Source organism: Mauremys mutica, chromosome 11 (genome assembly GCF_020497125.1).
Source record: "Mauremys mutica isolate MM-2020 ecotype Southern chromosome 11, ASM2049712v1, whole genome shotgun sequence".
Lineage (NCBI taxonomy): Eukaryota > Metazoa > Chordata > Testudines > Geoemydidae > Mauremys > Mauremys mutica.
In genome coordinates this window covers 67465599-67490038 of record NC_059082.1, presented here as the reverse complement: position 1 = coordinate 67490038, position 24440 = coordinate 67465599, and the positions used below count along the sequence as shown (strand labels likewise).

The 24440-nt window shown below is 43.2% G+C and overlaps 1 long non-coding RNA gene across 1 annotated transcript; it reads right to left on the bottom strand.

Moving 5' to 3' along the window:
- Positions 1-6946: 6946 nt before the first annotated feature.
- On the bottom strand, positions 6947-18845 carry LOC123344673. Its single transcript, XR_006572616.1, has 3 exons — positions 18732-18845; positions 9862-9946; positions 6947-7064 (listed from the first exon to the last, which is right to left on the bottom strand). It is a non-coding gene; the product is annotated as an uncharacterized LOC123344673 (long non-coding RNA).
- Positions 18846-24440: the final 5595 nt, after the last annotated feature.

Below are 24440 nucleotides of genomic sequence, written 5' to 3'. Positions count from 1 at the left end.
GTGGGTCTTTTCACTGTATGTTAAGTACTACGATTAGACAGACGTCTAATATTTCTGAGTTAAGTGAGATGAGCCTCTAGTGTATGAAGATGTTTATTATGTGACATTTTAAGGTTGTGAGACCAATTTTATCTAAAATACAACCTATTGCCAGGCAATATTATAATTATATTATTATTCTATTGATATGTCTTATGGGTTTTATTTTACTCTATGTCAGCTTGGTGGAAGCAATATATAAGCTAACTTTTGATTTTACGTATAATTTATTTTTATTGCTACTAATCCTTCACAGCTGTTCAGATATGCAACATCTTTAATACTACTCAGCAATATGGAGACCGTTTTTTATTAGCTCTTCAGCTTGAGTTAAGCCAAATTGCTAGAAAGGCACATTTGAATGTTGTGCACTTTAAATTCTTTGACCCCGTTAGAGATCCCCAATTCAGTTAGCTCAGCAAGAGAGTATGGGGCAAGATCCTCAGCTGGTGTAATTTCAGTGGAGCTATGCTAATTTACACCAGCTGAGGATCTAGCTCTACAAACATGCAGGCATAAATAGTTTACGTCATGTCTCCAGAAATGCACTTACATCTCCACAGATATTAAGCTGCATCAACATATGTATAACACGTTTCTTTCCCAGTCATGACTTACACATGGCAAAGACCTTTAATGGACAGCGAAGTTCATGGGTCAGACCGGGAGTAACGACACTGAGTTACGGGATATCTTGCAGAGTGTATATGGTTTCAGGGAACTCAAAAGCATGTTGAAGAAGAATGTCCAAGTGATGTTCTGAGATCCATCATGTCCCAGGAACAAAGGAAGACACAAAAGAAGATTCTGGAAGTGAACTGCTAGCTAGTAAGTGATTTAGGATAGAGAGAGTTTTGGCTTTGTGGAACATTGGTCCAACTGCTGGCTAGTAAGTGATTTAGGGTAGAGAGTTTTGGCTTTGTGGAATATTGGTCCAACTTCTAAGAGGAGATGGGGCTGTATTGTTTGGATGGCCTCCACCTCAGTAGAAGGCAGACCAACCTCCTGTGGACAAGCTGGCTAGAGTAGTCAGGAGGATGTTAAACTAATAACGAAAGGGGAAGGTATAAAGAGGGATGATTTGCAAAGTCACTTAGCACAAAACTGAGATATTGAGAACAAAATCAATCAAGAACCAAAGGACCTGAAGAGAAGTAGTAGTTCTTGAATTGCCTCTACACCAACGCTAGGAGGTAAACAAAAGGAATTGGAATTGCTCATTTATGAGCATTAATTCAATCTAGTTGGTATTACTGAAACCTGGTAGGATGATCTGCATGATTGGAATGATTTTTTAAAAAAAATCAATAATTATAACCTATTTAGGAAGGATTGAGTGAGCAAAAAGGGAGGGGAAGTGTCACTCTGTCAAAAAAATGGCATTACCTGTTTCCAGGGCCATTTTCACAAAGCTGAAACAATTATGAGACATCAGCTATGATGAAGAACTTAATCAGAAAAAATGTGAATAAGAATTGAGATAATTTAAGAACACCTTAGTAGATGTCCAAAAAGCCACAATCAAGGTAGAAGGCTATGCTGGTTAAAAAACTTGCTTGGTTTAAAGGGGAAGTGAGGGTAGCTATAAAAAATTAAATATTTAGAACAGATGGAAGAAAGGGGAAGTTGATAATAATTAATATAAATCAGAAGTTAAGAAGTGTAGAAAATTGATAAGGAACGTAAAAAGTACACAAGGAGAAATCTATGACTAGCAGAGTTAAGAACAATGAGCAGGAGTCATTTAAATATATTAGGAACAAAAAGAATTCTGACAATTGTATTAGTCCATTACTAGATTAAAATGGTAGAATTATCAGTAATAATGCAGAAAAAGCAGAAGTGTTGAATAAATATTTATATTCTATATCTGAGGTAAACACAAATGATATTTTCTCATCATATGATAACACTCTTCCCATTCCACTTGTATCTCTGGGGAATGTTAAACAAGCTACTAAAGTTAAACATTTTATAATGAGAAGTCCCAATAAACTTGCATCTAAGAGTTTTAAAAGAGCTGTTTGAGGAGCTTTCTGGACCTTAATGTTCATTTTTAATATGTTCTTGAAGTACTGGGAAAGTTCCAGAAGAATGGGAGAAATATGCCAAAAAAATTTTGTTTAAAGTTACATAAGATGATGTGGATATTTATAGGCCTATCAGCCTGGCTTAGATCATAAGAAAGATAATGGCGCTGCTGATATGGCACTCTATCAATAAAGAACTAAAGGAGCGAGTAATGTAATTAATGCAAATCAACACAGGTTTATGGAAAATAGACCCTGTCAAACTAACTTGATTTATTTTTTTAAATGAGATAGTAAGTATAGTTAAAGGAACAACGTTGATGTACTACCCCCCAGCAGGAGCGCCAGGCGGGCGGAGCAGGGCAAGCCCCATTTCCCTGGCAGGAGTGTTGGGAGGAGCTGGGGGGACTGCTGGTGGAAGAGGTGGGGCGGGTCCCTCACTTGCTCTGGCCCAGGGCTTCAGAAACCCCTAATCCGCCTCTGACCACAGTTGCAAGTAAAAATAACCTTTGTGAATCATAGACCCAGTAGATCAACCCCAGATGTAAAGTAGTTGATCCCAACTCTTTAACCAAATAAACACTTTCAAAACAGAGAAGTCATAACCCTGATGATCTTCATTTCATGTGTAGATTTTAAAATTCATAAGAAAGTAAGTTTTATTTGCACATTATGTCTATCTGGTATTTAGCCAGAAGCAACATTTCTCCAGCTCCCTGTGATACAGCTTTCCTCTTATCGGAGAGGTTCATCTTGCTCTCCCCACTGTCACTGCTTTGTGTGGGCCCCCCCCCCATTTCAGTCTGGGGTTGAAACCTGACCCAGAATACTTGCTAGGCCACTGAAGCCTAGATACTGGAATTCAAGCGCTTCTGTTTCTGCTCCATTAGACTCTACCCAAATCCAGTCCTGGAGCCACTATGTTATTTAAAACAGGTCCCTTACAGAAGTAAACGGCAGTGTATATTCATTTCAAACATTCCCAATAGTGTCCCTGGAGACTGGGCCACTATATAAAAGTCGCAGCAGGACTATAGCCAGCAATAGCTAGAGTTTCAAAGGGAAAAAAGGAGTCGTACTGAGGCAAGAATATGAAATTTACCCTCCCCACGCCAGCCTCAGTGTCCTCAAAACCTAACTGATTAATCTTCTGCACAATGCTTAGTTTTCATTATGGAGTAATTTAAGCAAGAAATAACCGAGTACAACACCTTGTACATCTAATAGATGAGCCAACTAATGTATTCAAGAAGAGCATGCTAACACCACACTTGAGGACAGAATTAAATTCTTTTAACTTTCTGCTACATACATAACACTATTTGTTGTAAACATTTTTCACTGAAAAAGGTGACTAGGGAAATTACCCTGTGAATATTAACAAAATGAGGGCTTTTTTCAACTTTAGAACAAATAAAATGTCAGGCCTGTTAATTAGGGGTTTACAAAAACTATGATACAGTAACGGGGGATAGGCTTCAGCAATTCCAGTTTTAAGAAAAATCAAGATAATGAATTCTATTATTCATTCTTTGGTAAATATTCTCAGTATAGTCAATTTGAAAATCAGAAGCATTATTCATAGGAATAGGGTATTTTTCATAGAGCTATTAAAAATTTTAACATTTTGTAGGGTGAAAACCAATTATTTGTCTACAGAATCAAACTTCTTAATGAAAGGATTTTTTCCCCCCATTAAGTTAAATTTTGCTTCTAGCTTTAACCCTTTCTACTCCCCTCTCCACCTTTAGATTAGCAAAAAATGGTTCCAGAATCAGAGTTAATGCAGTTACTGTGTAACTTGTATGAACAATTAAAGGGGTTACATGCACACTTGGAGATGAAGAGATACGCTTCTTTAAATCCATGTAGTACATTGAGTGCACTAAAGTGTAATGGTGTCATCTATAAACTGTAAACTTTTGAACCCTAGATTTAAAAATAGTGTGACTTTATGAGGTTTGTAGTTTATCCTGAACATACTGTGTGACCACCACAAAACCTCCAAACAAAGTTATCTACATACTACCTCTTTGCCACTCTATTCAGATCATGATCCATCAACAAACGTGAACTAGTCTAAACTTGACATAAGCCAAACTTTTAGGGCAGATTCTTAGCTGGTGTAAATTGGTGTAGCACTATTGACTTCAATGAAGCTACAGCAATTTACACCAGTTGAGACTCTGGCCCTGTACCACCAGTTCCGTACTTGTGTTATGATATAATTCTGCCTCTGCATCAAGCATACAAGAGGAAGATTCAAGGTTAATGTGCCAATAGACTGCACATATAGTGCATTCATTTCTCAGTGTTTCGGTCTTCACTATCTTAGTTCATTAGCAGAACTAAGTACATTGCAAAGTTATTTTCCCTAGCTCTTGTGGTTCAGAACTGTTTCCAAAACTGACGTGTCTAGTCTGTGCATTTCACAGCAAGATAAACGAGCTACCGTATCTTGTGATAACATCATGTACCCCAAACACACTGCCATCATAAGCCTGAGCATTTCTTTATCTCCAGTATGATTTGTATATTTTGTCCTTGTCCTTGCAAGTGTAAATTACCTTCTTTGCTCCTTTTTCTTCGCAGCTGTTATCCTCACCACAAGCGCATCGCAGTATTATCAACCACCACTGTCAGTTGGCCAGTAAAGCACTCAATGAAACTTTCCATCCATCCTTCTCTGGGTTGCAGAAGGGAGAGTGCATCATTTGACAACATAATTCAGTCAAAAGGGCTCATATACTACAGCATCTCAACGTGCACTGTCCCATAACCACAGCCTTAGATAAGAATCATTGCTTTCATCATGCAGCTAAACATTCATTCATTCATTGCACAGTGCATATCATACTCAAGCCACAGAAAGCATGCCCATACCAGCAAGGGGCTGACTAAAACCTTACCAAACAGATGTTCCATTTGGGATTTTCTAAGGGGCCTAAGGAAGTTTGGTGCTCAGCTCCCCTAGAATTCCATTGAAAGCCCAACTTCCTTGACCACCTTTGAAACCCTCAGGTTCCTTCTCTCACTCACAGCCTTTAGCCTGCACATAACAATGCATGGTGATCATGCCCGCTGTCCCATGACCATACGATACGCCCACTGAGGCACATTGGGTGAGAAGGTATCAGCCTCCTTGCACCTGTGGACGTGCATTAGAGGCTTAATTTGAAGTTAGAGTAATCCAACTACCTTTGTGTCTTTTCAATAGAATTAAAATGTTGGCCAGTTTGTTCTTGTGTCAACAAAGGCGCATCAACAAATTTAAGCTTGAAATTAGATGAAGGTTTCTAACCATCAGAGGAGTAAAGTTCTGAAACAGCCTTCCAAGGGGAGGTGTGGGAGCAAAAAACACCTAACTGGCTTCAAGACTGAATTTGATAAGTTTATTAAGAAAATGGTCTGATTGGCTATATACCCTTGTAGGCAATCCTATCTGTGACTGCTAGTAGCAAACATTCCCCAATGGCCAGTGATGGGACACTAGATGGGGAACGCGCTGAGTTACTACAGAGAATTCTTTCCTGGTGTCTGGCTATTGCCAAAATTCACAGGACCCAACTGACCACCATATTTGGGGTTGGGAAGAAATTTTCCTCCAGGTCAGATTGGCAGAGACCCTGGCGGCTTTTTGCCTTCCTCTGCAGCATGGGGCACGGGTCACTTACAGGTTTAAATTAGCAGATTCTCTAACTTGAAGAGTTTAAATAATGATTTGAGGACTTCAGTAACCCAGCCAGCAGTTATGGGTCGAGGTTCCATGGCCTGCAGCATGCAGGCTGTCAGACTAGATGATCTCTTCTGCACTTAATTTCTGAGTCTAAAAACTCCCTGCAAAAGTATCTGACAACTGTCATCAGGAAAAAAGTCTTTACCCAAATAACTATACTTTGTTGTTATTAACACTCATAATCTTTATCACCATTAGTTGCAAGAGGTCAATCAATTGTTAGCATTTATCATGTTCATATTTAGCATTGTTTTAATGCTCAGACTGTACTGTTATGATGTTGCTGCATACATAGGGAAACTATCTTAAGTGTCATTGTTTTGGGGAACAACGAGGGAGAAACTATGGTATTATGAACTGCAGGGTATGGACCTTCACGCATAGAATTTGGTTCCAGAACTAGAATTACCCGTTGTTCTTAAAGGAGGGGTTTGAAATCCAAGGTTTTGATATTGATCCGTTTCTGCTGTGGATGGGCAACCTTCTCCCTATGCAGCAGCTCTGCTAATGCACATTACAATGTGCTGTCAAACTGGTCAGGTGTAATGGAGATTATCCACAGGCAGGCTCTGCAGACTTTACAGGAAGCTTTTTGATGCATGTCTCTTCCTTGCATCATTAAACCTATAATAGGATTTCACCAATTTTTTGTTTAAGGTCTAAACACATTAGTGTTTATCCACAGACAAAATGCTCCAGAGAGGAGTTTGGCATTTTCTTCAGCAAGCAGCTCCTGTTGTAGCTCTTATTTTGGCATACCATCCTTCCAGAAGAGGGCTAATTGGCTGAACAGAATAATCCATTTGGACACTTGGTAATGCTGCTGCTCTCAGATGCCAGAAGAACAGGATATCAAAGACAGACTAAAGTACCTCTTATGTCTGTTCTAAAACACTGGCTTGTTCATGGCAATACGCTGGTTTAAATAATAATCCTACACCGGATTTGGTGTCTGTGGCTGCAGGATCAAACAGCAGAAGGGCAGGTTCTCTGACCAGTTGTCAAATATGTGAGGGATTGTCATCCTCTACTGCACCTTGTCAACAATTTCACAAGCTCCAACACAAGAGGGAATCGGTTGACTCACTTCAGAGATAGAATTAAATGGATTTTTCTCATGAGAAGTAAGTACCAGTCTGATGTTGGGTTTTTTTGGCCTTCAGAGAGATTCAGAGAGATTCTTCTGGCCCAGTTTTAAGAGGTGCTATGCATCCACAACTTCTGGTGAAGTCAAAAAGGGCTGTTCATGCTTAGCAGCTCTGAAAAAAACAAAAAACAAAAACAAAAAACAGGTCCATCCATGTGTCTGTTAGTGCCGCCTGCAGTGCATGTGTCTGCATATAGTAGTCTTCACTTAGGTGAATATCACTTATCTATATTGCCTGCTTATGTGGACAGGAATCCTACAGTCACAGACCAGCTTAACTGGACATCATGTGTTGTTACTCCAATTCATCTGATAGCACTCACTAACAAACTGAGACCAAGCACTGCCAAATTCACAATGTAGATGTAAGCAGAGTCAGGATGAGCTCTACCCTGACATCTGGTGGTAGATTATGGGGAGTGCAGAGTGGAAGTTTCAAGTATTCGCATTAGCATTTCAGTTATTTGCATTGGCACTCCCACCCCACTTAGCATACCGCACAGCAGCATGGGATGGTTATTTTCACAGCTGTGGGAGCCCCAATTTCATTGTTATTGGGGCAGGAGCAATAAAATGTTGTCACCCCGATTAAGTAAATGAGGAACTACAAAACTGTCTTATGATAGAGGGTTTCATTATCAATTAAATAGCACTTGCTAGACAAGGGACATGGGTTCCAAAACCCAGTCAAGGGAGAGAGGCTGGGGACAGATATCTGTACTGGGTGGTGCAGGCTTCTTGTGTGAGCCAGAAGCACCAGTTCCACCTGTGCCTCTCTCCACTGTGGAATGTCAGAGTTAATTTTTGATTCCCTTAAGAATCTAGATGCAGGTTACTGAGCTGAATTCACTGGCACCAGGGCTCCCCTACTACGAGCTAGAATCACTAAGAGCTGAAATCACTGAAGAGCAGGACTTGCTGAGCTGAGAGCACTGAGTACTCTGCTAATGAGTGGGGGAGCCTGAAGCAATACCATGGAGCAGAGCAGCTGGCAGAGCAGCGTGGAGCAGTTTGTGCAGCCACTGGGTGAGTGGAGCTGAGCAGCTCGTGAGGACAGCCGGAGCGGATCACAGGACAGCTGGTGGACCAGAGCAGCTGGCAGAGTGGAGCAGCCCACAGAGCAAGCGGAGCTGAGCTGTTTGCGAGGACGACTAGTGGAAGCAGAACCCCACGAAGAGGCAGGGTAGTTGGCCCAGAACCATGTAAGGTGCCCCTTTCTACCTAGGCTGGGGAGGGGGACCTCTGCAAAGAGACTCTTGAACTCTGGGGCTGCATTGACCCGGGACAGAGACTTTTGGATTGTGGGACTTTTGGGACTGTGGGTGATTTGGGGGGTTGCTGGACTCAAGGGCCCAGAGAGAAGGACACGGCCCAATTTGCTGGGGTGGGTCTTTTGCTCACGGTTTGACCTATGAACTCTAGTTGAGGTATTTTCCCAATTTAATGCTTGTTGTTTATCTCATGTGATTAAACCTTTTCTGCTACAACAAGAGTCTGTGCTTGCGAGAGGGGAAGTATTGCCTCCTTGAGGCGCCCAGGGGTGTGTGTAAGATTTTCCCAGGTCACTGGGTGGGGGCTCGAGCTGGTTTGCATTATGTTGTGGGTTATATTGAACCCGGCCCTTGCTGCTATCGTTTCAGCCTGGCAGAGGGGTTACATAAAGTTCAACAGAAAGAAGGAGAACTTTTTTCCTCCAGTTATAGTATTGTGTGTTAATTGTAAAGCCAGTAATTATAAAGTTTCAAGTAAAAGTGTCATAATTAAGTTGATGATTTACTTTGCCTACACTACTACACAGATAATGAAACCATAATGTTTACAAGGGGCTTTCATTAATGACTGGCAGCTGGTCAAAGCTGCTTTTGACTCCAATTCTGAGAAGGCTTAAGCCTGGTCTACACACAGTAGACATGGTTTAATTATGCTGGTCAGGGGTGTGACTTTTTACCAAAGTAGTGATAGCAGTACAACCATTGATGTAAGCACTTATCACTTGTATTTCCACAGCACCCAGACATGGACTGGACACAGTTATGCTAGGGACTTGACAGACACAGAACAAAAAGACAGTCCCTCTCCCAAGAAGCTTAGGCCTCATCTACACTTAAAAGTTTTACTGGCATAGCTACATCTGTTAGGAGTGTGAAGAAAAAAAAAAGGTCACACCCCTGACCAGCATAGCTAAGCCAGCAAAAGCCCTAGTGTAGATGCAGTTATGCTGGCAAAAATTCCCTTAGCTTATTTCATTCAGGGAACTGGTATAAAAGAACTTTTGCTGGAATAAGATGTATCTCCACTAGGAAGATTTGCTAGCATAGCTACACTGGTAAACCCTTTCAGTGCAGGCAAGGCCATCATTATATCAGTGCAACTGTGGCAGGGTCAGCTCCAAGGTTTTTTTTCCCTTGCCCCCCCCCACCCCAACTCCACCCCCTCCCCTCCCCATTCTAACCCCATTCCCAAATCCCCGGACCCGCCTCCTCCCCCTGGCACGCTGCATTTTCCCTCCTACCTGGGAGGGAGTGGGGGAGAAGCAGAGCGGCAGCGTACTTGGGGAAGGAGGCAGAGGTGAGCAGGGGGGGTGGTTCTTCTGCCCCCCCAGGTTACTTCCTGTGGCCCTCCCTGCATCCCCCACCGCCGCAGCTCACCTCCGCTCAGGGCCGGCTCCTGGCTTTTTGCGCCCCAAGCAAACAAAGGCACCGGAGTGCTGCCCCTTGGAAAGTGCCACCCCAAGCACATGCTTGGAGCACTGGTGCCTAGAGCCGGCCCTGAACTGCGGCCACACCAGGGAGAGAGATGTACTGTTTACCAATACCAGTGCAGTACAACCTGTGCATGTTGACAAGGCCTTAAACACCTGGGTAAAGTTACACATGAGAAGTCTTGAGGAGTAGAATAGGACTACTTACATGAGTAATGCATATGCATAAGTTCGCAGAATTAGTTTTCCCATTTCTAAATAGCAGTTATGCCAGTTCCCAGGGGTAACTTTATCTAGAACAAAGACAACGAGTTTACTGAATCTGAAGCAGTTTAATTTTAAAGTCTCTCTTTCTCATTTTCCTCCCCATGGCTACGGCATGCCTCCATGACATTTCTAACTCTGGAAAGACTAGTGCTTCATTTCTATCAGATCTCTGTCTCAGAAGCTTGCTGGGCGGTCAACCCTCATATATGCAGCAAAAGTTCTTCAAAAGCTCCCTGTCCCCCAACACAGACAATATTGATTTTGGTGCAAGGAAATAAACTTTTCCACATTTTCCTCAGAACACTATGGTTTTTTCGTTTCTGCCATTCTATGAGGAGGATAGGTGTGGATGGGTTATCATCACACTGTCTGAAATATTTCAAGCTGCTGGATGGTGCTACTTCAGCATATTTTTAATAACTGTAGCTGACAGGGAACAGTGCCAGAGTCTTCAGTTTTTAGAACAGCCAGGTTTCTGTCTCAGCCCACAGTTGTTGCTGACTGGCAAGATTGCTTCAAGAAGAATAAGAGCTTTGCTAGACTCTCTACAATACTTTCCCCCCCACCCCCGATGAGAGATTGCCACTTAGCAATGGTTCCCTGCCAGCCCAGGCCTTGATCTGCAGAGAGAGAGAGAGAGAGAGAGAGAGAGTCCCTGCTATACTTCTAAATGCCTTCTTAAAACCCAAGAACTTATACAGCAAGAAAGTGAACAAAGAAATCCTTTTATGAATACAGGACAGCTAATGGTTCAAGTATGTTTCCTTAACACATGACAAAATAATAGGTTTGTTCGTAAATAATTTTGCAGTTAAACAGCACTGTTTCACCCAACTGAAGATACCAAAGAGTGTTCCAATTGCAAAGGTTGCATGAGTGTTCCCATCCTAAGTCCCTGTATTAAGATGCTTCCCAAACTTTCACCATTTAGGATGAAATTTCCTGTGCTTGGTCTCTGTCTGAAGACAACTTTCTAGAAAGTCTGGGAACTCATGTGGGAGGATCAACCATTTGCCTGGGGGCGAGGTGTTGGCTGTTTTTTTGTGTTTGTTTTTAAATATAGCATTAGAACACAAATGACAAGGTGGAAAATTGAAATGTGTCAAGGACACAGCCATTGCCAATAGCTAGACTGTAACATCACAGTCTACCTTGAATGAAGGTCAGCATGTAACTGCACCACCACAGGAGAGGACCAAAGAAGAAACTGTGACTCCAAGTCATAATTTCACCCCAGCTTCTCCCATGCCCTGCGAGAGGAAGAAATTACTTCACTCCTTCTGGTCAGCAAATTACTCCCATCCATATGGCCAGACAGCTAATCCAATCAGCGAATGGGGGAGGAACAATGCCAGAGCTCCTTCTACTCCCCATTCCTCCCTGCCTATTTGTGCATGAGGGTGGGAATTAGGCAAGTAGTACCAGCTGCCACAATCTTGGCTACCCTTACTCCAGCAATCACTCTTTCTTCCTTACGTCCCTGCAAAGCTCTGTAAGGACTGTGACAACCTAGTTCTTGTGAGTATTGTGGGGAGACTTGGCTTTGCTTTGATCGACTTAGGGCTGCAGGCAGCACGCTTTGCATAGAGCCATAGGCATCACTGGGGATCTGTATGGGCACAGGGATCTGCCTTTAGTCATCTATCATGTACCTAACACTTTTCTCCAACCAGCAGCATAGACACAGTTTAAGGGGTGGGGCCCCATGAACTATAAAGCTAATGGGGGACTCATCCTTCCAAGTATTTACTCACATGAGCAGTCCCACTGAATTCAATGCGAGTAGAGTTACACACGCAGTAAGTGTTTGCGGGGTGTACTGTCATATTTAGTCTATAGTCTACTGTGTAAGAACCGTTAACTGTGAATATGTAGTAATCATAGAAAAATTGACATTTCTATTATTAATCATGTAATTAAGGATGGGGACATAATGCACAAGTGGGCAGAGTAAAGGTTGTATGTACAAACTTAACTTTGTCATTGCCTGACTTTTAAATGCTTAACTTCAACACTCATGCACCAAGGTGCTGGGGGTTTTGAAAGAACAGAATATTTATCTCCCTTGAACACTTTACAAACAGTGACAATTCCAAGTTTTCTTCTAGGGAGCGACAAGCCCTTTGACATCTCCAAAGTGCAAAGAATTAACTGTCATCACAGCTATTGGATAGGAGAAAAGCTGCAGTCTGGGAGGCAAAACAGGAACTCACCAAAAATTATTAAAGAATTCTTAGCTGTCATAGGCTGTGTCACCTTCACAGGACACACTTGAAAGGCCACCCTCAAGCAACTTGCTAATTTGACACAACTTTTACTGCTGTAATGGCACAGCAAGTATCACAAGTCTCCTTATTGCAACTTCATCTCTTTTCTTGAAAGGCTTCATCACAAAACATAGGAGAATGAAAATATTCATTTTCAACAAACAACTGGCACGAAGGAGCCGTAGTGGCTATTTCAACAAATAGTGGATGCTCCAAGTTGGAGGATGAATTTTATCTTCTCAGCCACCACGCCTCCATTGCGCAGAACTGAATTACCCCAATTCAGCAAGGATTTCACTCTGAGTGGGAAGAACCGCAGGTAGCGATCTTTCCCACCCTTCCTGTTTCACTTAGATAGCAGTTTCACTCTTAGACTCATAGACACGCAATATCGGATTTTTCCAAAATGCACCTGCACATCTGACACTGGAATAGAGCAGCCTGAGACCTGAAATACTTAGGATAGTAGCATAATCTTTGGATTACACAACTGTGTTTCCTTTAGATTAAAATAATTAATTACTGCCCTCCTAGAGTCATTAAGATGTACCATGGGGTGGCCCCCTGTGAGTGTCTCTCACCTTAGGTACACACCACACTCCTCCAAGCCACCTTGACCACTTCTGGGGAGGTAGGAGGCAGGACAAATAGAAGGCAAAACTAGCTGCGGCTTCTGCTAGTACCAGGCTCTCCCTCTTCCTGGGCTTCCTTCCTCTCTATCTGCTCCCACTTGCTGGGGTTGCTTCTCCCTCTAATTAGCCCTTCAGCTGTGGCCCTACTTGTTAATTGATCCTCTATTTACATCCCACTTAACCCATGTTGGTGGGGATTTGAGTGACAGGATATCAAGTCCTGTCACAGATCCCACTTCAAAGATTTACTGTCTTCCCATCTTGCCATTAAACAAGTCAAGTACTAGCTTTCCAATTACTCACTGGGGGCAAGCAAATACCTCACTGACCTAATAGCTGGCTCCAGTTCTAAGTTAAGCAGATCAATTGGGCATTTTTCCCCTATAAAACTCTAGAATGAGGAGGTGCCTCTGAATTGAACTTGGAAATGATATAAAGCAGAAAAGCCTCTTTAAAGGTGTATAGCTGATTGCTGGAAAAAAAATACCTGCATGGGACCAGGGGCCAGAAAAGCTATGGTTGCATTATAATATAATCTTTCCCATGAGAAATGTAGATCCATTTAAGCTCCTCAACCCAAGACTGGTCTAAAAGTGGCCTATAAGCATATGTCTTATATCCATCCTTGGCCCTTGGAAACAGTGTAAGAGAGGGGGGACACCCCTACAGAACTGTGCTGTATTCCTATATTCTTTCCCTTCCTGCTGACGAGAAGTGAAAATATAGTAGGACTTGCATTCATTACAAAACTACATCGTTTCAAATGAGCAGAGCTAAGGTCTGAGAAGAACTGCTCATTCATAGGCACCACAGTTATTTAAGAAAAAGCCACTGGGGAGGGATGGTTCTTATCCAGTTAAGAATAACTTGGGCCCCAATCCTGCAACTGCACGTATGCAGGGAGATTGTGGGGCCTGCCCTTAGCCCCACTGACTCTTTAAAATGTTTTGTGATGTTTGGTTTTGTTACCACCTATTTAACTGCAAACTTCTGACAAAGAGCAAAGACCAAGGGAGGTGGGGACCTTATCAAGGCAGAGGTAAGGGTGGAACCACTCAGTGCCAGGTGGGAGGATCCTTTTTGAGGTTTTGTGCTATGGGTCTATTAGTAATAGGGTTGTTTACCCAGATTTTGTATGATTTTCTGTTTTCAGTTTCGTGCCCCTTGTTTAGTTTAAATAAGCAATTCAGAAGGAGCGGCCCACCTTCTGTCTCTTGGCTGGCCATTGGGCTAGTATTTTTATTGCTTGCATTAGTGTAAAGCACCAATGTTCACAATTTAAGTGAACTCAGGGTGAAGTTGCTTTTTGCAGGATTAAAACCTGCACTTGCAGTGCAAGGTGGTAACGATGGCCTCTCTTTTCTTTGGTAATAGACTTACCCCTCTGCCCCATAAGCCTGAGGCCAAGAAGATGGTGTCTGAAGTTGAATTCAACTCCAAGTTCCCAGAGAGCAAATGGGTTGCATGGAGGATTCTGGGAAGTAAGGAGGGGAAGGGTAACTTTTTACATTTGTTTCTATTCATGTCAGGAATATTTTACACTCCCCCCACTTTCCCATCATGCTGTACTGGTTTGGTTTTTGTGTAACCAATCCATGCAGACATACTGGATAAGATTAATGCTGACTTCCCCACCAGCGGCTAGGAAAAGAACAAACATGCATGCATCCCAAGTCATTTATTTTAGTCCAAACAAAATAGTGGGAAAGTTATAGTCAAGGAGAAGGTTTAATCAGCAAACACAAGAGATGGGACAGCAAGTCCAGGGCCCCAGTTCAGCAAAAGAATCAATGGGACTTGAGGGCATAAGACCCTGCCTATTCTGCAAGCAACTGAAGCATGTGCTTAAGTGCCTTGCTGAATCAAGACTCAAGTAAGTTTTCTCATTTGTAAAAGCAGACCGTGAAGGGAGGCAGTCATGGCTTTGGAAATCTTTTGTGTGTTAGCAGGATAGATTATGACTTGGACAACACATGTACATAAGGACCCTCTTACAGCCCTGCGGATGCTGCCAGGACCACCTCGAGCCCAAGTGCACAGAACTAAGCCCACTTACTCCCCACCAGAGCCAGCCAGGGACATGGAGAGCAAGGAATAGGTGGAGAGTTGGTTCTGGTGTTCAAAGGTATAAGCCAGCAGCAAATCATGCCCCTGGAGCAAGGGGAGAGCCAAGCCAGCATTGTACTTCAAAGATGGCTGAGATACAATGCTTGCCAGGGCTACCACTAAGGGAAGGGAACTTTCACAACACCTGTTGGTAGGATTGTGCCTAAAGACACAATCCAGGCCACAATAAATTTAACAGTGTGGGGCTGATCCTGGGGCACAAGAAATACAGAACTCCCGTTCTTTCTTTCAGAACAGAATGCTTTATTTGACGTAATCTTTCAGACCTTCCTCTCCTACACCTCCTTCGTCTCTCAAATTTGCCAAGAGGAAAGAAGCATTGCAAAAAAATAAAGGGAGACTCAAATGCCATCAGATTCATTCTGATATACTTTCTATGGACAGTCTCAAGACCAGTGGCTGGGTAGGATGTAAAATAATTAGTGCAGTATCAGAAAGTAACTTAAGCACTACCTACTGCATTATGGGCTCAAAATTCTTCCCTCTGGACTCAGAGTTGAAGCTGGAAGTTCTGGCAACTTCTGAATATTCTGTCAAAGCCATTGGAAACACAAACTATGTATTTATAAGAGACAGGGAGTAAACTCCAGGGGGATTTGATCCACACAGTATGTGGTAAAACCTTTTACTCCTTGAATAATTCATACATTATTTCCTGAAGAGTATGATCTGGAAGGACAAAAATCCCACAGAAATACAATAAGAAAAACCAATCCCAGTTTTCAGGTTTCTCTGCATCAGTTTCCATTATCATTAAAATGGATCTCTCAACAGTTTTCACAGTGTATCTTTCGATACACTAATGGCTGAAGCATGTTATGGTGATTTATTTTCTAGTAGCATCACACATACATCCATCCCGCGACCAAGACCAGACCTCATGACGCCAAGCACTTTACAAACACAGTAAGATGATAGCTCCTGCTCCAAAAAGCTTACAGTCTAGATCAGGGGTCAGCAACCTCTGGCACGTGGCTCACCAGGGTAAGCACCCTTGCGAGCCAGGCCAGTTTTTTTACCTGCCGCATCGGCAAGTTCGGCCGATGGCGGCTCCCACTGGCCGCGGTTTGCCATCCCAGGCCAATGGGGGCGGCGGGAAGCAGCGCGGGCGAGGGATGTGCTGGCCATGGCTTCCCGCCACACCCATTGGCCTGGGACGGCAAACCACGGCCAGTGGGAGATGCAGTCGGCCAAACCTGCTGACACAGCAGATAAACAAACTGGGCCGGCCCGCCAGAGTGCTTACCATTTCCCCACCAGGGTGCTTACCCTGGCGAGCCGCATGCCAGAGGTTGCTGACCTCTGGTCTAGATGCACAATACAGGCAAAGAGTAGGAAGGGAAACAGAAGCACAAGGTCAAAGAGCAGGTTAAGGATAAGAACCCAGGTCTCAATTCCCAGTCCAGTGCTCTAGACACTAGACCATACTGCCTCCCTCTTCTACTAGAGTCTTGTTCCATAGATTATAGATAAAGCCATTACTTCTGAAAACCAGCAAAACAACCTATCGTTTTGGATACATACACACATCCTATTGAAAGGGGCAGGGTCTCGCCTCTTTAAATGTAAGCCCGTTGATTTCACTTATGCTTTCCGCTTCAGCTGTTCCTACTCTTACTTGGTTTCGCTATTAAAAGGAAATGGAGAAACAAACATCTTGGATTTCCCGCAATGCAAGTGCGTTTTAAATGCACCATTTGTATGAACTGCTACAGACTTATGTCAAGAGGTGAAATTCTGACCCCACTGAAGGCAATGGAAAAATTCCCCTCCCCATCAACTTCAGTGGGGTGAGGATTTCACCTGACATTTTTACTAATGGAACAAGGGTCTTCTCAATTGCTCTCGCTTCAGCAAAACTGCTCTGCAGCTGGACTATGGAATGAGAATTCAATGCTTTTCCATGGTTGTCAAATCAATGCCTCTCCAGAACTGAGGAGAGCCAATTCTAAACCCAGGAGAGTAGAACTGCACTTTGATAGGAAGCAAATTTCATTCTCTATCTGGATAAATTCCCAGCCTTGAGAATGTGTTTAATTTTAATTTGCTACACACAGATAATTTACTTCATATAGAAGCTGCTGTAGTTTAAGGTTTATCATATTCATAACTAAGTGAGCCACCAGACAGTGGAAATATCACTGTTCTGATTTTGATTTGTACAAGTTTTCTTTGTGTTTTCACAGAGAACTGAGTCAGAGAAAAATCTTTGGCCAGTCCCCAGGACATGCACACAGAAGAAGGGATCTCCAAAATTCTTCACAGCTTGCCAGTTTAAAAAGGCAAAGGATCAGCAGAGAGTGGTCTGTTTTTCTGATATACGGTGGCAGCGCTCTTCAATTCCAACACTGCTCCACAATGGTTGCATGTAAAGATTGGCCAGATCCCTCCTGCCACTCCAAGAAGCCTCAGGTACTTGCAAACCAGAGTCTCCACTGCTGTGCGTATAATGTAAGAATTCAGATACTTGAGGCTCTATTTGTTGATATGAGCTTGTTTTTCCATCTACCCTTCCTGAAAGCACTTACAATCATGCCATCTCAGACTGACATCCTGTTAGAGTCACAAGCTGAGCAAGGCCTACCTGGGTCTGTGTGCGGATCAGAGGCATTCAAAGCACAAGGAGTTGTGCTGGGTGAATAGATGGTACTCCTTCCTCTGAGTCACACTGGGTCAATGCCCACAAACAGTATAAGTCCATAAATGGCTATTAGCCAGGATGGGTAAGAATGGTGTCCTTAGCCTCTGTTCGTCAGAGGATGGAGATGGATGGCAGGAGAGAGATCACTTGATCATTGCCTGTTAGGTTCACTCCCTCAGGGGCACCTGGCATTGGCCACTGTCGGTAGACAGATACTGGGCTAGATGGACCTTTGGTCTGACCCGGTACGGCCTTTCTTATGTTCTTATGTTAAGATGGCACCTCTCCGGTGAGATGAAACACCAAGGGTTTCTGGCCACTTTTATAGTCATTAACTTACCCGGTGCACTTTTTGGACATTTTAACCCTACTTTTCTGTGCAAATTCCAGCTTGGTTTAATTACATTCTACCTACATTCCCTTATAGTTTTAACTGTCCCTGGCTTTCTTCTCTTCCTGGCCTGTACTGTTCCTGTCCCCTATTAAAACATCTCCTCTGTGCCAGCTACTAGATGGGGGAAACTGGAGGAAGGTGCATTTCAGTGGTGTCCCCCATATAGCCTCTATTTACTTCACAGGATTGTTGTGAGCGTTAGTTATTTGCAAAGCACTAGAACATTGGGTGAGAAGTATGATAGAAAAGGGACATCCACTGCTAATTCTGAGAATGACATGGCAGTACAATATATGTTCAGCCACATGTGGTAATACCACCTGCTGGAGCAAGTACTCCACCAAATCACGGTAGGCCATGGAAGTGTGTAAATAGTAGGATTGTTGCAATTTTCCCCTCAAACCTAAACCAATCTACTGTTCATGCCTCCCAGGGATAAGGGTGTGGGGAATAAAAAAGAACAACAAAAAGACAGCTGAAAAAATACTACACAGGTGTTTTAAACTTAAATGCAAAAAAACCACATAATATGCAATGCACTTGAGAACATATTTAGTCTTCAAATGATTCCACAGTAAAAAGCTTTCAAATTTTTGAGTAAAACTTAGTTCCACAATAATCATGTCCCCAGTCTATGATCTAGTTTTCCAACAAAATGGTGGTTATTTGTAGTAATTTAAACAAGGTGCAGTTACTTAGAGTTTGAAAAGTTCAGAGTGACTGATTAGTGTTAGAAGCTGAAAGCCTTACCAGCTCTCCTTAGGCTTCCTTCAGACAGGCCAGCTCAGGTTCCATCCTCAGGATTCTCTAGGCCTCTTCCTGGCCTTTTATCCAGCGTCTAGCTACAGCCCTGACCCAGGCTCCTTCCCCCACCCATCATAAAGAGACACCATAACTCCCTTCATTTTCAACCACACGCAGCCTTTTTATAGCCTACTCCCTTTTCCCACAGTCACCTGACCCCTTTGGGAACTACAATTCCCAGAATGCCTATACCAAAAAGGGCAGGTATAGCTCTGGGTCAAGCCAGCCATTTTAAAGGGGCAGCACAGCCCTGTGACAATGTAATCTGAGATATGATGAAAGGCACTAAATACTGTAGGAGCAAAATTTCATTGGTCTAAATTCAGGTAATAGAATTGTGCAAGTTAGACATTAAAAATGAGGAGGAAGCAGATGCCTCTTCACCTGTTTGAAATTATTTTGTTTGTTATGGAGGCAATTTTATGAGCATATAAAATATATTGCTTCCATGCACATGTATGCTATTATTTTGCACGAGACTTTCATATAGAACATGTAAATTGAGCCTTACGTTTACTGCTGATCTGGGGGCAAGGTGGGGAACTATAAGGGATATTTCTTCTTTTGTGAATTCAATAAGTCTGCTTTTGGTGTAAAGAAAATATTATATGAAGTGGCAAGAGGCTCTGCCCCAATCTGTCTGCAGTGCATACATTGCAGGTCAAATAATCTCACTAGTACAGTATGCAGCACAGGTGATGCATTGTGATTTATCAGAAGACTCCTGGCACACATGCGCTGAGTAAAATCCTCTCTGGTACTTTATACATTGTGAGCTGTTATGAATCGATCTGGCTCTTTATTTTGGTTCCTGATTAAATATCCCCATGGTCCCATCAGGCTGGACCTTAAAAGACTTCTACTTTATGGATCCTTACTTAAAAAAAAACACGCTTGAGATATTATCATTACAAACTTTTGCAGAACTTATGATACCTAGGGTTGCCAGGCATCTGGTTTTTGACCATTAAAAATCCGGTTGGTGTGGGGCTGGCAGGCAGCCTGTCCGGCTCCGTGCAACTTCTGGAAGCGGCTGGCATGTCCCTCTAGCTCCTAGGCACAGAGGTGCCCAAGGGGGGCTCCGTGTGCTACTCCAGCCACATGCACCAGCTCTGCAGCTCCCATTGGCCAGGAACCACCACCAATGGGAGCTGTAGAGGTGGCACCACCTGGCTGCCCCTCCACTTAGGAGCCCAAGGGACATGCCGGCCATTTCTGGGAGCTGCCTGAGGTAAGCGCTGCCCAGAGCCCAGACCCCTTCCCACACCCTAACTCTCTGTCCCAGTCCTGAGCCCTCTCCTGCACTCTAACTCCCTCCCAGAGCCCACACCCTGCACCCCCTCCCTCACCCCAACCCCCTGCCCAAGCCCAAAGCCCCCTCCCACATCCTAAACCCCTCATTTATGGCCGCAGAGCCCGCACCCCCAGCTGGAGCCCTCACCCCCTTCCACACCCCAACTTCCTGCCCCAGCCCAGTGAAAATGAACGAGTGAGCGAGGGTGGAGAAGAACAAGCGACGGCGGGAGTGGGGGATGGAGTGAGCAGGGGTGGGGCCTCTGAGATGGGGCAGAATAGGGGCATGGCCTCGGGGACGGGGTGGGGAACCCTAATGATACCATGAGCTTAGTCAAAAAGATTCCCCTCCATTAAGGAAACTACTTTAAAAAGAAGATTTAAGGCTGTGACAGGAAACTAGGCAAGAACAAAAAAAGATGGAATTCCTCAGGGATCGGTTTTGGGACCAATCTTATTTAATCTTTTTATTACTGACCTTGGCACAAAAAGTGGGGAAATTTTGCAGATGACACAAAGCTGGGAGGTATTGCCAATACAGAGAAGGACCGGGATATCATACAGGAAGATCTAGATGACCTTGTAAACTGGAGTAATAGTAATAGGATGAAATTTAATAGTGAAAAGTGCAAGGTCATGCATTTAGGGATTAATAACAATAATTTTTGTTATAAGCTGGGGATGCATCAGTTGGAAGTAACAGAGGAGGAAAAGGACCTTGGAGTATTGGTTGATCACAGGATGACTATGAGTCGCCAATGTGATATGGCCGTGAAAAAAGCTAATGCAGTCTTGGGGTGCATCAGGCGAGGTATTTCCAGTAGAGATAAGGAGGTGTTAGTACCATTATACAAGGCACTGGTGAGACCTCATCTGGAATACTGTGTGCAGATCTGGGTCTCGCATGTTTAAGAAGGATGAATTCAAACTGGAACAGGCACAGAGAAGGGCTACTAGGATGATCCGAGGAATGGAAAACCTCTCTTATGAAAGGAGACTCAGAGAGCTTGGCTTGTTTAGCCTAACCAAAAGAAGGCTGAGGGGAGATATGATTGCTCTCTATAAATATATCAGAGGGATAAATACCAGGGAGGGAGAGGAATTATTTAAGCTCAGTACCAATGTGGACACAGGAACAAATGGATGTAAACTGGCCATCAGGAAGTTTAGACTTGAAATTAGATGAAGGTTTCTAACCATCAGAGGAGTGAAGTTCTAGAACAGCCTTCCAAGGGGAGCAGTGGGGGCAAAAGACATATCTGGCTTCAAGACTAAGCTTAATAAGTTTATGGAGGGGATGGTATGATGGGATAGCCTAATTTTGGCAATTAATTGGTCTTTGACTATTAGCAGTAAACATGCCCAATGGCCTGTGATGGGATGTTAGATGAGGTGGGATCTGAGTTACTACAGAGAATTCTTTCCTGGGTGATGGCTGGTGAGTCTTGCCCACATGCTCAGGGTTTAGCTGATCGCCATATTTGGGGTCAGGAAGGAATTTTCCTCCAGGGCAGATTGGCAGAGGCCCTGGGGGTTTTTCGCCTTCCTCTGCAGCGTGGGGCACGGGTCACTTGCTGGAGGATTCTCTGCACCTTGAAGTCTTTAAACCACGATTTGAGGACTTCAATAGATCAGACATCGGTTAGGGGTTTGATATAGGAGTGGGTGGGTGTTTTAGATTATAATTTATATCATCAAATTCATTTGGAAACAAAAAGTAGTTTTGAAAGAAAACATCAGAACATTCCATCCTCATTTGGTCAAATATGCCAAGCAGCTGTAAACCTGAGCAGTTAACTTATGTAGGCCAGTGATTACATGCTATAAAGCTAGGAAATATTTTCATCTAAAGTATAAATGCAGTAACCTTTCTCAATAGAGGCATCTTAACAAACATTATATTAACACCTGCTGGAGAACACATTGGTGATTCAGCTGGACTCTTTCCCTTCAGTTTTAATCATAAAGCCATCATTTTGGGGTCTGTTTTATAAATGGCAAGAGGACCAGTAGATCAAAGAAATGCATTTTTCCTGGGGGTGGGCAAGCATTTGAGCACACTGGATAGATTTTGGTTTCTAGTTGGATTTTTAAATCAGAAATGTAAGCCCATTCCCTACAATGAAAAACAGATTTGATTCTTCAGAATTCCGTTGAGCTTCCCACAAACCAAATAATCCTCAGCAGAGAGGTACAGATGTGCAGATGGCCCTTCGTATTATACCCTTTACTGTCAAACAGAAGGAAATTAGAGGAAACCAGAAACTAGCAAACAGCCCGCTGGCAAGAGATAGGAAAAGACCGTGAGGAGAACGGAAAGGCAGAATTGCAGGATATTCATCTGTTGCTGTTCTCTTGTGATGTGAAGGATGAAGTCAACACAACTGAAAAGGGATGGGATTAATAGGAAGGGAAATATTTAAGATTCTGCTTTAGGAAAACAAGCTGATGATCAAGCTCTGTGTGAGTTAAGGAGCCAGCCACAGCACTTCTGTCATGCCGAGTAAATGCAGTGAGGCACACAAGACTCAGAACAGCCTAGTTCTTAGCACCTTCTCATTTCACAGTAGATTGTGTTTTACAAGGGCCTATAACATTGGTGTTGGGGGAAAATTTCTAGATGATGAAGTGGATTTTTTTTTAATATTAAGGACTTGATTTTCTAAGAATCCATGACTTCCATTGAAGTCAATGAGACATGCAGCTGCCCTGCCCCAGTCCACATCAGGCCCTAAATATTTATTATCTGAAGGACTTTCCTCATCACATTTTTTAATATAAATCAGATTGTATTTCCAAGCCTTGTTAGTGTCCTTCCTGCATTCTTTTATTTACTTTTTCCATCACAGGATAATTCATTGTAAATTGGTTTCATTCTAAACATCGTTTATAGTGGTCAGAGCTACCTTAGCTGGGTGATTATGACATTAATGTGTTGTTTATAATTACAACACTTTGAACTTACCTAGCACCTGTCACCTGAGAATCTCACAGAGTTGCATAAAGCGCCAAGTAGAGCCTTCCCATCTGAACACACAAATCCCCCTGGTTTCACTCAGAGTTGCACACACAATAGCTGAGGCAGACTCAAGTATCACCACAACCTTTGTTAAAGGGAAATTAAGGTACAAAGAGGTATAAGCCACATTTTTAAAACTGGACCCTGATTTTTGGTGCATCCGTTTTTTGAGACTTCAACTTGCATCTCATTTTCAAAGGCGCTTTGATCCTGCAATTCCCAGTGACATCCTGCAATTCCCAGTGACAACACCTCTAAAATTCAAGCTCAGCGTGTTTCATATCAGGCAGACAAAGTCACAGGCCATGTCTGAAAATAGTGGATTAAGGCACTTGGCCAAAGGCATATGACCAATCAGTAGCAAAACCAGGGAAAAAATTTGATTTCCATTTAATTGCTCTACCCCCTAGGCAACAATCCTTTACGGAACAAGACGGATGGATCTGTGATTAAAGCTGTGGACGCTGCCTCAGGAAATTTGGGTTCAGTTCTTAGCTCTGCTATGGCCTCCCTGTGTGACCTTGGGCAAGATACTTAATCTTGTTATACCTCAGTTCCCCAGCTGTACCATGGGGACAATATTCAGATTCTGTGAATAGACTGTAAGATCTTTGGAGCAGGGATTTTGTCTTACAATGTGTATGTAGCATGCCTAGCTGTGACATTTTCTTGGGGCGCCAGGCCTAAGAGTCAGCTTGATAACCCCCTGCCTCAGCGAGTGAGAGACTTGCTGGGGTTAAATTTGGTGTCAGCTTCCCCTCACCCCAGTCTGTTAGCCACCCAAACAATCTCCTCAGAAGCCCTGCCAGCCTTTACTCCACCTTGCAGGTAACACTTGGTGTACCCTGTTGTGAGAAAACTGGATTTGACGCAACTCACAGCCAATTTGTGCACTTAACCCCCATGGGCTGGAAGCAAGAACACCACATAGGCAGTGGTGCTGGAACAATTTTTATAGTGTGGGTGCAGAAATTGGAAACCACATATTTGGAATATTACTACTTCAAGCCAGGGGGTGTGGCAGCACCCCCAGTTCCAGCATCTAGGCACATAGGAATAATCTGGCCTGGGCTCAGACAGAACACAAAGAGCTGCAAGCTGTAGTTTTACTGACTGGGATAGATAGAGTGAAAGAACAGATTCATGAGAAGGGGCGGAGGGTAGAAAACTTTCCTTGATTCTGATTGTTTTAAGTGTGGGATGGTGGTGGTGTTTTTTATTTGTTTTTGTTTTTTGGGCTGAAGCTGCTTTGCTGCTAAGTAGAATAATGAATTATTATTGGCTGTTGCAAAGGAAATTGTTAGCCTATTGGGGCTATTATGAGTTATAAGTTTTCTGCGGAC